The sequence below is a fragment of the Bombina bombina genome, chromosome 6 (assembly GCF_027579735.1).
Source record: "Bombina bombina isolate aBomBom1 chromosome 6, aBomBom1.pri, whole genome shotgun sequence".
NCBI classification, from domain to species: Eukaryota; Metazoa; Chordata; class Amphibia; order Anura; family Bombinatoridae; genus Bombina; species Bombina bombina.
In genome coordinates this window covers 1,138,727,478-1,138,740,497 of record NC_069504.1, presented here as the reverse complement: position 1 = coordinate 1,138,740,497, position 13,020 = coordinate 1,138,727,478, and the positions used below count along the sequence as shown (strand labels likewise).

Genomic DNA, 13,020 nt, shown 5'->3' with positions numbered 1-13,020 from the left:
TTTGGTGGGGGGGGGGGAGGAATGTGACAAACCCTACCATCACTGGGGCTTCTGGAGGGGGCTGTGGGCTAGCCTCCTGCCCACTGATTATGGCCCTTGGAAAAGACCCCCACCATGATTAGCAGGAGGTGCATGAGATGCATTTAGTGTATAGTGTTCAGTAACTCTCTTTCACATACCTGCAGTGAAACCTAGGTACCAATAGGTCAGCACCATGATTAGCAGGAGGTGCATGAGATGTATTTAGTGTATCATGTGCAGTAACTCTCCTTCACATATCTGCAGTGTAACCTAGGTAACAATATTTCAGCACTATGATTAGCAGGAGGTGCATGAGATGTAGTTAGTGTATAATGTGCAGTAACTCTCTTTCAGATACCTGCAGTGTGACCTAGGCACCAATATGGCAGCATATATATATATATATATATATATATATATATATATATATATATATATAATGTACAATAAAGAAGATTAAGGTGCTTTAGAATAAAAGTCACATATAAAAGACTGGGAATTCAGCACTCTTTTAAAGGGACAGTCAATACCAGAATTTTTTTTTGTTTAAAACGATAGATAATCCCTTTATTACCCATTCCCCAGTTTTGCATAACCAACACAGTTATATGAATGCACTTTTTACCTCTGTGATTACCTTGTATCTAAGCCTCTGCAAACTGCCCCCTTATTTCAGTTCTTTTGACAGACTTGCTTTTTAGCCAATCAGTGCTCACTCCAGGGTAACTTCACGTGAGCTCAATGTTATCTATATGAAACACGTGAACTAATGCCCTCTAGTGGTCAAAATGCATTCAGATTAGTGGCAGTCTTCAATGTCTAAGAAATTAGCATATGAACCTCCTAGAATTAGATTTCAACTAAGAATACTAAGAGAACAAAGCAAAATTGGTGATAAAAGTAAATTGGAAAGTTGTTTAAAATTGCATTCCCTATTTAAATCATCTTGGAGTTTTTGGACTTGACTGTCCCTTTAAATTGAATAGTCAACACATCTTGGATTTGAAGCAATGTTTTGTTTATTCATACATGTGTCGAGTTCAGGCTCATTAATTGCACAGTGTCCAGATCATACTGGAGTACACTAGTATCATGGTTACATATAAAAAGATCAAAAGTGCAAGTGCAAAAAACCTAAAAGTTAAAATTTGAATGGTTTTAGGACCGGTCCATGTGAGGTGACAAGCTGAATCATGACTTAAATGTTATCTACTGTATACAGAGCTAGAATAAACCCTTTACTATGTTGCAAATTAATGAGTACAGCGATAGAAACCTCTATAGCAAAATCACAGACCTGTTGGGGTTTTAATTAAACTGTTGTCTATTAAAGAGGTTTACACAATATATATATGTATGTAGATGAGTGAACAGATGTCTCCTTACCAGATATTACCCCAATCGTATGAGGTAAGGTATGATCATGTAAGGAGTGTTTGGTGTCCTGTCTTAGGTAACTGCTGATAGTGATGTCTCAGACGTATGGGTCCGGGAAGAGGAAATTAACCTATTTGAAAGTGTGACAGTGCAGTCTTCACTCACTCTGTTGTGAGCGGCTTTTTGGACCAACAGCGTTACGCTAACTTTTCTATTGCTTAACCTATAATCTGCATTGTTTATGCATTTTCCTGAGTGACTATCTGTGAGAGTTTGCTTTAATGTTAAGCTCATAGGGCTTCAACGCCCACCACTACCAATATTTATCCATTTGCAGAGTGACTATTTGCTTAGCTAGCATTAAGATTAAGCTTATATAACACTTATGCTCATTACCACGAATGTTTCTGACTGTTTATCTAAAAGGCAAAGCTCATAATTACCTGAATCAGTAACATACTGAGCAGGTTTCTTTGCAAGCGAGCTAATTTGTCTCTCCGGCACCTGTGCTTCTAACATACAAACAGAATCTATTTTATAATATATACTCACCACCTGGGCACCCCCATTGCTGGATAAGTGTTTTATATTCAGGATTTAAGCAGCATAAAACAACTATACAACTCCAGTGTTTTTCTACCATCCTAACCAGGGTATTTACTGACCAAATGTGTACACATCCTTGATATGTTATAATCTTACCTCACCATGGATTGAGGGCTACACATGTGAGTGTATATCTTACCACAACTGTCTAGAAGAAAATTGATTTTTTATACAGTATTACGCTATGTGTTCTCGTTTTCTTTCTTCCTATATCCATCTGAGAAACTGAGAACCTGAGGGATTCCTTTTGAAGTACCATACTCCTGGGAGTCACTTAGGCCTAGATTTAGAGTTTGGCGGTAGCCGTGAAAACCAGCGTTAGAGGCTCCTAACGCTGGTTTAAGGCTACCGCCGGTATTTGGAGTCAGTCAGGAAAGGGTCTAACGCTCACTTTTCAGCCGCGACTTTTCCATACCGCAGATCCCCTTACGTAAATTGCGTGTCCTATCTTTTCAATGGGATCTTTCTAACTCCGGTATTTAGAGTCGTGGCTGAAATGAGCGTTAGAAATCTAACGACAAAACTCCAGCCGCAGAAAAAAGTCAGTAGTTAAGAGCTTTCTGGGCTAACAACGGTTCATAAAGCTCTTAACTACTGTGCTCTAAAGTACACTAACACCCATAAACTACCTATGTACCCCTAAACCGAGGTCCCCCCACATCGCCGCCACTCGATTAAATTTTTTTAACCCCTAATCTGCCGACCGCCACCTACGTTATACTTATGTACCCCTAATCTGCTGCCCCTAACACCGCCGACCCCTATATTATATTTATTAACCCCTAACCTGCCCCCCACAACGTCGCCGCCAGCTACCTACAATAATTAACCCCTAATCTGCCGACCGCCACCTACGTTATACTTATGTACCCCTAATCTGCTGCCCCTAACACCGCCGACCCCTATATTATATTTATTAACCCCTAATCTGCCCCCCTCAACGTCGCCTCCACCTGCCTACACTTTTTAACCCCTAATCTGCCGAGCGGACCGCACCGCTACTATAATAAAGTTATTAACCCCTAATCCGCCTCACTCCCGCCTCAATAACCCTATAATAAATAGTATTAACCCCTAATCTGCCCTCCCTAACATCGCCGACACCTAACTTCAATTATTAACCCCTAATCTGCCGACCGAATCTCGCCGCTACTGTAATAAATGGATTAACCCCTAAAGCTAAGTCTAACCCTAACCCTAACACCCCCCTAAATTAAATATAATTTAAATCTAACGAAATAAATTAACTCATTAAATAAATTATTCCTATTTAAAGCTAAATACTTACCTGTAAAATAAACCCTAATATAGCTACAATATAAATTATAATTATATTATAGCTATTTTAGGATTTATATTTATTTTACAGGTAACTTTGTATTTATTTTAACCAGGTACAATAGCTATTAAATAGTTAAGAACTATTTAATAGCTAAAATAGTTAAAATTATTACAAATTTACCTGTAAAATAAATCCTAACCTAAGTTACAATTAAACCTAACACTACACTATCAATAAATGAATTAAATACAATATCTACAAATAAATACAATTAAATAAACTAACTAAAGTACAAAAAATAAAAAAGAACTAAGTTACAAAATAATATTTACAAACATTAGAAAAATATTACAACAATTTTAAACTAATTACACCTACTCTAAGCCCCCTAATAAAATAACAAAGCCCCCCAAAATAAAAAAATGCCCTACCCTATTCTAAATTACAAAAGTTCAAAGCTCTTTTACCTTACCAGCCCTGAACAGGGCCCTTTGCGGGGCATGCCCCAAGAAATTCAGCTCTTTTGCCTGTAAAAAAACACATACAATACCCCCCCAACATTACAACCCACCACCCACATACCCCTAATCTAACCCAACCCCCCCTTAAATAAACCTAACACTAAGCCCCTGAAGATCTTCCTACCTTGTCTTCACCTCACCGGGTATTACACCGATCCGTCCTGGATCCGATATCTTCATCCAACCCAAGTGGGGGCTAGACATCCATCATCCGACGGCTGAAGAAGTCCAGAAGAGGGTCCAAAATCTTCATCCTATCCGGGAAGAAGAGTAGATCCGGCCCGGCAACCATCTTCTTCCAAGCGGCATCTTCTATCTTCATCCGATGAAGACCGGCTCCATCTTGAAGACCTCCATCGCGGATCCATCCTTCTTCTCCGACGACTTCCCGATGAATGACGGTTCCTTTAAGGGACGTCATCCAAGATGGCATCCCTCGAATTCCGATTGGCTGATAGGATTCTATCAGCCAATCGGAATTAAGGTAGGAAAATTCTGATTGGCTGTTCCGATCAGCCAATAGAATGTGAGCTCAATCTGATTGGCTGATTGAATCAGCCAATCGGATTGAACTTGATTCTGATTGGCTGATTCCATCAGCCAATCAGAATTTTCCTACCTTAATTCCGATTGGCTGATAGAATCCTATCAGCCAATCGGAATTCGAGGGACGCCATCTTGGATGACGTCCCTTAAAGGAACCGTCATTCGTCGGGAAGTCGTCGGAGAAGAAGGATGGATCCGCGATGGAGGTCTTCAAGATGGAGCCGGTCCTCATCGGATGAAGATAGAAGATGCCGCTTGGAAGAAGATGGTTGCCGGTCCGGATCTACTCTTCTTCCCGGATAGGATGAAGACTTTGGACCCTCTTCTGGACTTCTTCAGCCATCGGATGATGGATGTCTAGCCCCCGCTTGGGCTTGGATGAAGATTTCGGAGCCTGGAACGATCGGTGATACATGGCATGGTGAAGACAAGGTAGGAAGATCTTCAGGGGCTTAGTATTAGGTTTATTTAAGGGGGGTTTGGGTTAGATTAGGGGTATGTGGGTGGTGGGTTGTAATGTTGGGGGGGGGGTATTGTATGTTTTTTTTTACAGGCAAAAGAGCTGAATTCTTTGGGGCATGCCCCGCAAAGGGCCCTGTTCAGGGCTGGTAAGGTAAAAGAGCTTTGAACTTTTGTAATTTAGAATAGGGTAGGGCATTTTTTTATTTTGGGGGTCTTTGTTATTTTATTAGGGGGCTTAGAATAGGTGTAATTAGTTTAAAATTGTTGTAATTTTTTTCTAATGTTTGTAAATATTTTTTTATTTTTTGTAACTTAGTTCTTTTTTATTTTTTGTACTTTAGTTAGTTTATTTAATAGTATTTATTTGTAGGAATTGTATTTAATTTATTTATTGATAGTGTAGTGTTAGGTTTAATTGTAGATAATTGTAGGTATTTAATTTAATTTATTTATTGATAGTGTAGTGTTAGGTTTAATTGTAACTTAGGTTAGGATTTATTTTACAGGTAATTTTGTAATTATTTTAACTATTTTAGCTATTAAATAGTTCTTAACTATTTAATAGCTATTGTACCTGGTTAAAATAATTACAAAATTACCTGTAAAATAAATATTAATCCTAAAATAGCTATAATATAATTATAATTTATATTGTAGCTATATTAGGGTTTATTTTACAGGTAAGTATTTAGCTTTAAATAGGATTAATTTATTTAATAAGAGTTAATTTATTTCGTTAGATTTAAATTATATTTAACTTAGGGGGGTGTAAGTGTTAGGGTTAGACTTAGCTTTAGGGGTTAATACATTTATTAGAATAGCGGTGAGCTCCAGTCGGCAGATTAGGGGTTAATGTTTGAAGTTAGGTGTCGGCGATGTTAGGGAGGGCAGATTAGGGGTTAATACTATTTATTATAGGGTTATTGAGGCGGGAGTGAGGCGGATTAGGGGTTAATACATTTATTATAGTAGCGCTCAGGTCCGGTCGGTAGATTAGGGGTTAATAAGTGTAGTTAGGTGGAGGCGACGTTGTGGGCGGCAGATTAAGGGTTAATAAATATAATATAGGGGTCGTCGATGTTAGGGCAGCAGATTAGGGGTACATAGGGATAATGTAGGTGGCGGGGGTGTACGGAGCGGCAGATTAGGGGTTAAAAATAATATGCAGGGGTCAGCGATAGCGGGGGCGGCAGATTAGGAGTTAATAAGTGTAAGGTTAGGGGTGTTTAGACTCGGGGTACATGTTAGAGTGTTAGGTGCAGACGTAGGAAGTGTTTCCCCATAGGAAACAATGGGGCTGCGTTAGGAGCTGAACGCGGCTTTTTTGCAGGTGTTAGGTTTTTTTTCAGCTCAAACAGCCCCATTGTTTTCTATGGGGGAATCGTGCACAAGCACGTTTTTGAAGCTGGCCGCGTCCGTAAGCAACTCTGGTATCGAGAGTTGCAGTGGCGTTAAATATGCCTGTACGCTCCCTTTTTGGAGCCTAACGCAGCCTTTCTGTGAACTCTCAATACCAAAGCTATTTAAAAGGTGCGGCCAGAAAAAAGCCAGCGTTAGCTACGCGGGTCGTTACCGACAAAACTCTAAATCTAGCCGTTAGACTCCAGACCATACACACAGTCACAGAGAAGGAACCTCAGAGGGGGAAACATTTCCTCTTCCCGGACCCATACGTCTGAGACATCACTATCAGCAGTTACCTAAGACAGGACACCAAATACTCCTTACATGATCATACCTTACCTCATACAATTGGGGTAATATCCGGTAAGGAGACATCTCTTCACTCATCTATATATATATATATATATATATATATATATATATATATATATATATATATATATATATATAAATATATATATATATATATATATATATATATATATATATATATATGAAGTAGAACTCCATTAAGAATATTTATCCAATTGTGCTGTGAACAATACAGCAAAAAAAACTATATAACGTTTATTTATTTATTTTTTTATAATATTTTATTAATCCAACAGAGTATACAGCATTGCAGAATAAACAAAATGGCCATACAGAACAAGAAAGGAAAAAAACAAAAACAAATGCAGAACGAAAAAAATGCCCATATAATAAACGTAGTATATCAAGCATATATCCATCTACGTCGAGCAAAATAAAACTACTTGTATATCCTAGCATAACTCTTGGGCTAAATTTACTCTGAAATAATTATTTTTTAGCCAAAAATGAAAGCTTAGTGTATTCACTGTTGGGTTTTTTTTTTTTCCACTATGGCAATAAAACAAAACACAACAACGAGAGAAAAAGAAGAGAAAAAAAAAAAAAAGGGGGGTCCTTCCCCTTTCCCCTCTCCTTCAAAATTAAATTCCTCCCCTCTCCCTCCTCCCTCCCTCCCTCTATTGTTATTTTATCGTCCGATCCTCCTTCCCCCATAGGACATATACACCTGTACGCATGTAGGAATTACCACAAAATATTCATAACCCCCATCCCGCGTCTCACATAATTATTTCACGATAACCAGTTACCCAAGCTGGAGGGAATAGCTCAAGTATTACCAATTCTAGGAAGGGTATAGAATTTAAGAAAGGCAATAAAATGAGTCTTTGAATAGGAAGAGGGTAAGACCTAATTAACGGTAGCCAATCCCGGAGGAAAATTCCTACCCTACTATCCACTAAAAATTTAGTGTGGAAAGATTCGAATAAAATCTGAAATTGAATATCTTTAAGGAAGGAAGAAAAACTCGGAGCTGCGTGACTCCTCCAACCTTTAGCTATTAACTGTCTTGCTGTCAAAATTATTGTATTGAATATCTTTACCGGACAATTCGGTCGGAGCTCCGGGTTCGATAAAAGAAATATCTCCTCAGCCGAGAACAGGCTTAAATCTTTGTACAACTTGCCATACCAAAACCTGATCTTTTGCCAAAACTGTTGTACTTTAGGACACGACCAGAACATATGAAAAAAGTCAGCCTTATCAAGGGAGCAGCGCGGATAACAAAAAGCTTGAGTCGGGTAAAATCTGACCATTTTATCAGGGGCGAGGTAATAGTTGTTAATTAATTTAAAATGGGCTTCTTTCCATGAAGCAGAAATCTGTAACTTTTCTAGTTCCAAAAAACTTTGCTCAATTCTGTTCTCCTCTAATTGCGGGAAATACCTTTTCCAAAAATTATATAATTTATCTATACATAATTCCCCCTGTTTAGCCAAGAGAATGTCATAGATCAAAGATATTGAAGAAAGACCTAGCGAGAACTGGCAAATTATACTCTTAATGTCTATCCAGTCAAGGAATACTACTGTGTCCCACCTCTGATTAAATATATAATGTCGTAGCTGAAAATAAGCATACAAATTTGAACTAGGTAAATCGAATTTCCGAAACAGTAACTCTGATGTAAGCAATTGATTAGAGTCAAATAACTGATGGATATAGACCAATCCTGTTTCTGCCCAAAGCCTAAAAGCTTGCTGATTAATACCAGGCATAAATTCAGTATTACCTACTATCGGGAGAAACTCAGAAAATACTGGTGAGATTTTTAAAACCCGACAGATTTTATGCCATGCCACAATGACATTTTTAAAGGAGATCAATTTACAAACATTTAACGGCAAACTTTTCAAAGAACAGTGAAGGATAGCTTTTAATGCAAAAGGAGAAATCAGAAATGATTCTAACTCCAGCGCAACAAACTTATTTGACTCCGTAATCCAGTCGAAAGCTAACTTGGCTAAACATGCCCAGTTATATAATCTAAAATCTGGCAAGACTAAACCTGCATGTGACCGCTTTTGTGTCAGTCTACTCAGGCTAATCCTTGGTTTTTTATTGCCCCAAATAAATTTGGATTGCCAAGACTGTAAGTCATGGATATCTCTATTAGTCAATAATAACGGGAGATTTTGTAAGAGATATAAAATCTTTGGAAGAATAATCATTTTAATTAAATTAACTCTTGCTGATAAGGAAATTGGGAGAGAAGACCAATTTTGAAGATCATTTTTAATTTTCAACAAAATCGGGCGAAAATTTAATTCATACCATTTTGCAGGGTTTCTATGCAAGATGATACCAAAATACCGGAAAGACTCCACCACTTTAAAGGGGTGATCTACCCATTTAGAGCCATTCCTATGTAACCAAAGGAGTTCACTCTTGTCATAATTAATTTTGTACCCCGAGAAAGAAGAAAAGGTTTTAAATAATTGCAACACTAAGGGGATAGTATCTTTTGCATTGTCCAAAAAAATCAAAAGGTCATCTGCATAGAGAAGAGTTTTTAAGTTAGAAGAACCCAAGGAAATTACGGGTAAGTAATCCCTTAGTAAAATGGCAAATGGTTCTAATGCCAGGTTGAAGAGCAGCGGAGAAAGGGGGCATCCTTGCCGAGTCCCCCTTTTAAGTGAAATATATGGAGAAGAGTGGCCATTGATGCAGAGAAATGAAATGGGGTTTTTATATAAGTTCTTGATAAATTCCAAAAACTGATTCTTGAATCCAAATCGTTCTAATGCTGAAAATAAATAATTCCAGTTCACTGCATCAAAGGCCGCATCAACCGTGAGAATTGCTGCAGAGCTGATCTTCTTAAAGACATTACTCTTGGGGTCTAAGTTCCAAGCAAAGTCCAAAAAAGAGGTTACTTTGCGAATATTCTTAAGAGAATTTCTATCCTTCATAAATCCAGTTTGGTCTGGATGGATAACTCCATCCAGTAATTTGGCCACTCTGGATGCAACAATGGCGGTCAATAATTTATAGTCTGCATTTAGAACAGAAATGGGTCTATAAGACCCAGGATCCTCCGGGTCCTTACCTTTCTTCAAAATTAGAGAAATACGGGCCACCGAGAAATAATTTGATATTGAGTTGCTAGAAGAGAAATAGAAGTTAAACAAGTTGATTAATGTTAATTTGATTTCTTCCTTCAGAATTTTATAGAATTCCACCGGGATGAAGTCTGGACCAGGTGATTTATTGATTTTAGCTACCTGAATGGCTTCTAAGACTTCTTCCTCCGAAATAGGACTATTAAGAACTGACAACTCTTCCTCAGAAATACTAGGTACCTTAACACTGGCCCAACAATTCTATTTCTAAAAAATCCTCCCTTCATACACCACTTTAATATTAAGTTAATAAAAACACAGTCCATGTACACATTAGCTCTTCACTAATCCTTATGAGCGTTCAATATATGTTACTACACTTTGGTATAAATTGTTTATACATATAATATCACTTTTCAGCTAATTAGTTACCTCACCCATTAACTTTATACACAATTATTAATTAATTTTTTCTACCGTACACAGTGTAGAAAGACTTTTCACTTCTACATATTATTGGAACACATGATTCAATATACTTTGTGTGGAATTCATACGCCCACGCACACTCCCCTCTTCTCTCACACTTTCTGTGAGCATCACATCTTTTTATTATTTATGTGTGTCTTTTGTTCACATCTCCTCACAACACTGTATTACACTTACACTATCTAGCCCTTTTTATCTTATTTATTTTTTTGTGGATTTATTTATCCTGTATATTTGATGAACATTCAATCTGAGTACATCTATTATGTATAGTATTTAAAATACGGCACTGTATTGAAAATTCTCTCAAACTGTGAACTCTCAGTGTGACCATAGAACAGTGATATGTTGTTTGAAATATTGGACTACTAATGAGTGATATCCAATATCTTATTTTGTTAGAATTCTTATTGGTTGTCTATCCTAGTATCGATATAAATAAAGTTTCATAGATTTATCTAGGGTATAATGTAAAACCAATTTGATATAGATGACTTAGATACTATATCTAGGTAACGACCAGCAGCATTCTACTAATATAATGGATCACCCACAGAGACATCATTCACAAGTAATACATATCGATGTAATGAATAAAGTGCACTTAACATTTTATATCTCGTTCTTGATGCGTGACTATGTATCTGATAGATACATTAACTCTTGCCCTTTTAAATAATTTTCTGATAAATTCAGCTCGTAAATGATAACTTATCAGCTCTCCAAGCAAATGCGCTGTTTTGAACTTCCATGTGTCACACTGCAAGGATTGACCAATGAGAAGTCACATAGCGTTATTCTGGTGAACCAATCAAAACACATAGGTGGGTTTTTGACTCCAACATAACCCGCTCTGTCCGGCCGGCGCGTACCCCTCTGAGGAAGCGTAATGTGAAACGCGCGTCAGGGGCACGAACACGGGGTTATTGAACCCCTAATTTTTAATTTGCTGACTCAGTCATAGCACTCTTGATACAACCATAATATCTATAGACAGTTAAAAGTAATCAGGTCTCCGCTATAGAAGAGACCTTTTGGTAGCTTAGTCCTCATTTATGTTGATTGTAGACGATTTAACTTGGTGGCTGTTTGTAATGGGAAATTTCTAAGTATTTCTGTGGTAATTCTCCTGACGATAATAGGGGTCAGATTTCTAAAACTCATAAACTTACGGTATTAAGCAGACTAACTGCACAGCACTCAAACTAGCTGATAAAGCACTACTATGTGATGTGTTAAAATTGCGGAAACGCTTGTTAGTTTGTAGCAAACAATATCGGCTTATGCTAATTTATTTAATAAATTTATAAACTTACGTTATTAAGCAGGCTAACTGCACAGCATTCAAACTAGCTGATTAAGCACTACTATTGGATGTGTTTAAATTGCGACAAGGCTTGTTAGTTTGTAGCAAACAATATCGGTTTATGCTAATTTATTCCAATATACTCACCCTGAATATCAGGTCACACACAGCAAACAGCTATACTGTGGTTTAATAAGAGGCACTCACCATATTTTGTCTCTTAAATCAAGGCTTATACTTTATATCTATGGGGCCTATATACTGACCACTTTAACTATTATTAGCAATAGTATCCAATAATTATAGTGCAACTCTCACTCAGTTTAGGACTCAAACACGCAGATATTTAAGACCGTGCTTGGGTTGGCTAATTCGTGCACTAATACCCAGCACCTCAGATTATATAGTGTTTTTGCCTATCTAACTTAGTGTAGACTTGCCTTTAAGGAGGACTAACTAATACAGCAATTATTTTTTTTCTTGCTGTCTATAATCTATTATACACTAACAGGGTTCAATATTGTAACACTATAAATAGTTAAGATTCCCTGTTAGTTACTATAATTTGAATGCGTGAGTGCTATTTGATATACCAATAATATTATCTGAGTTCCAGCTAGTTTTAATTGTATGTGTGTGTGTGCATGTGTATGAGTCCAGTCGGACTTTCAATATTTTTTCACTAATAAAGTTATTTAGTACAAATGAGTATGATTGGATGATTTTGATTCTTATATTTACTTATTCTTTATGTGTCTGACCCTTACCTACAGTGGGTACAGTTATTACACAATCCAGTAACCTGCAGTCTTTCTTTTTGTGTGTTGCAAATCTCCTTGCACACATATCTGTACATTTCTATGTTAATCTCTGAATCTGAATATAGACGTTGAAACACCTTAAAAAATACTTGAGTAATATCATCTGCATTAGTATGTTTTTGATTCTCATACTTAATCGAGGAAATAAGATTCTTACTATTCCTCACCTTAACTACCTTAGCCAGAAATTTAGCCGAATTCCCGTAATGTCCCCTGAATTGATAATTGATTTTTAATTCTTCTTCTTGAGATCTTTGTTTCAAGTAAATATCTCTTTCCCGTTTAGATTTGCAATACCTGTCCCAATTATCCTTAGTCTTATCGATATAGAACTTCCTAAGTGCATTCCTTACATGTGCGGATAATTGAGGTTCTTGAGCCAGAGCTTTCTTCTTCCAGGTACTCAAGTATAATTTAATTTCCCCCCTTAATACAGCTTTCGCCGCCTCCCAGAAAACCTCCGGCTTGCTGAATTGCCTTATATTGATAGTCACGTAATCCTTCCATTTCTGCTTTAACCAATTTATAAACCTGGGGTTATCCGTCAGAAAGCGAGGAAAAAAGAACGAGGTATTTTGATTCTTGGGAGGGGCAGTGGCCAAGATTGTAAAGGAAATTACTGCATGGTCCGAAATGGCAATATCATATATGTCTGCCTCCGATCTACATAATGCTAAAGGTTTAGATATTACTATATAACGTTTATTATTCTGTGCTCAAATTTTATCACGAGTAACCATATCTATTGTAT

General features: G+C 37.2%; 1 protein-coding gene across 2 annotated transcripts in view; it reads right to left on the bottom strand.

The window, feature by feature from the left end:
• Positions 1–13,020, bottom strand: part of ABCC9 (ATP binding cassette subfamily C member 9) — a gene marked incomplete in the record, with an annotated part of 749,052 nt that overhangs the window by 554,591 nt on the left and 181,441 nt on the right.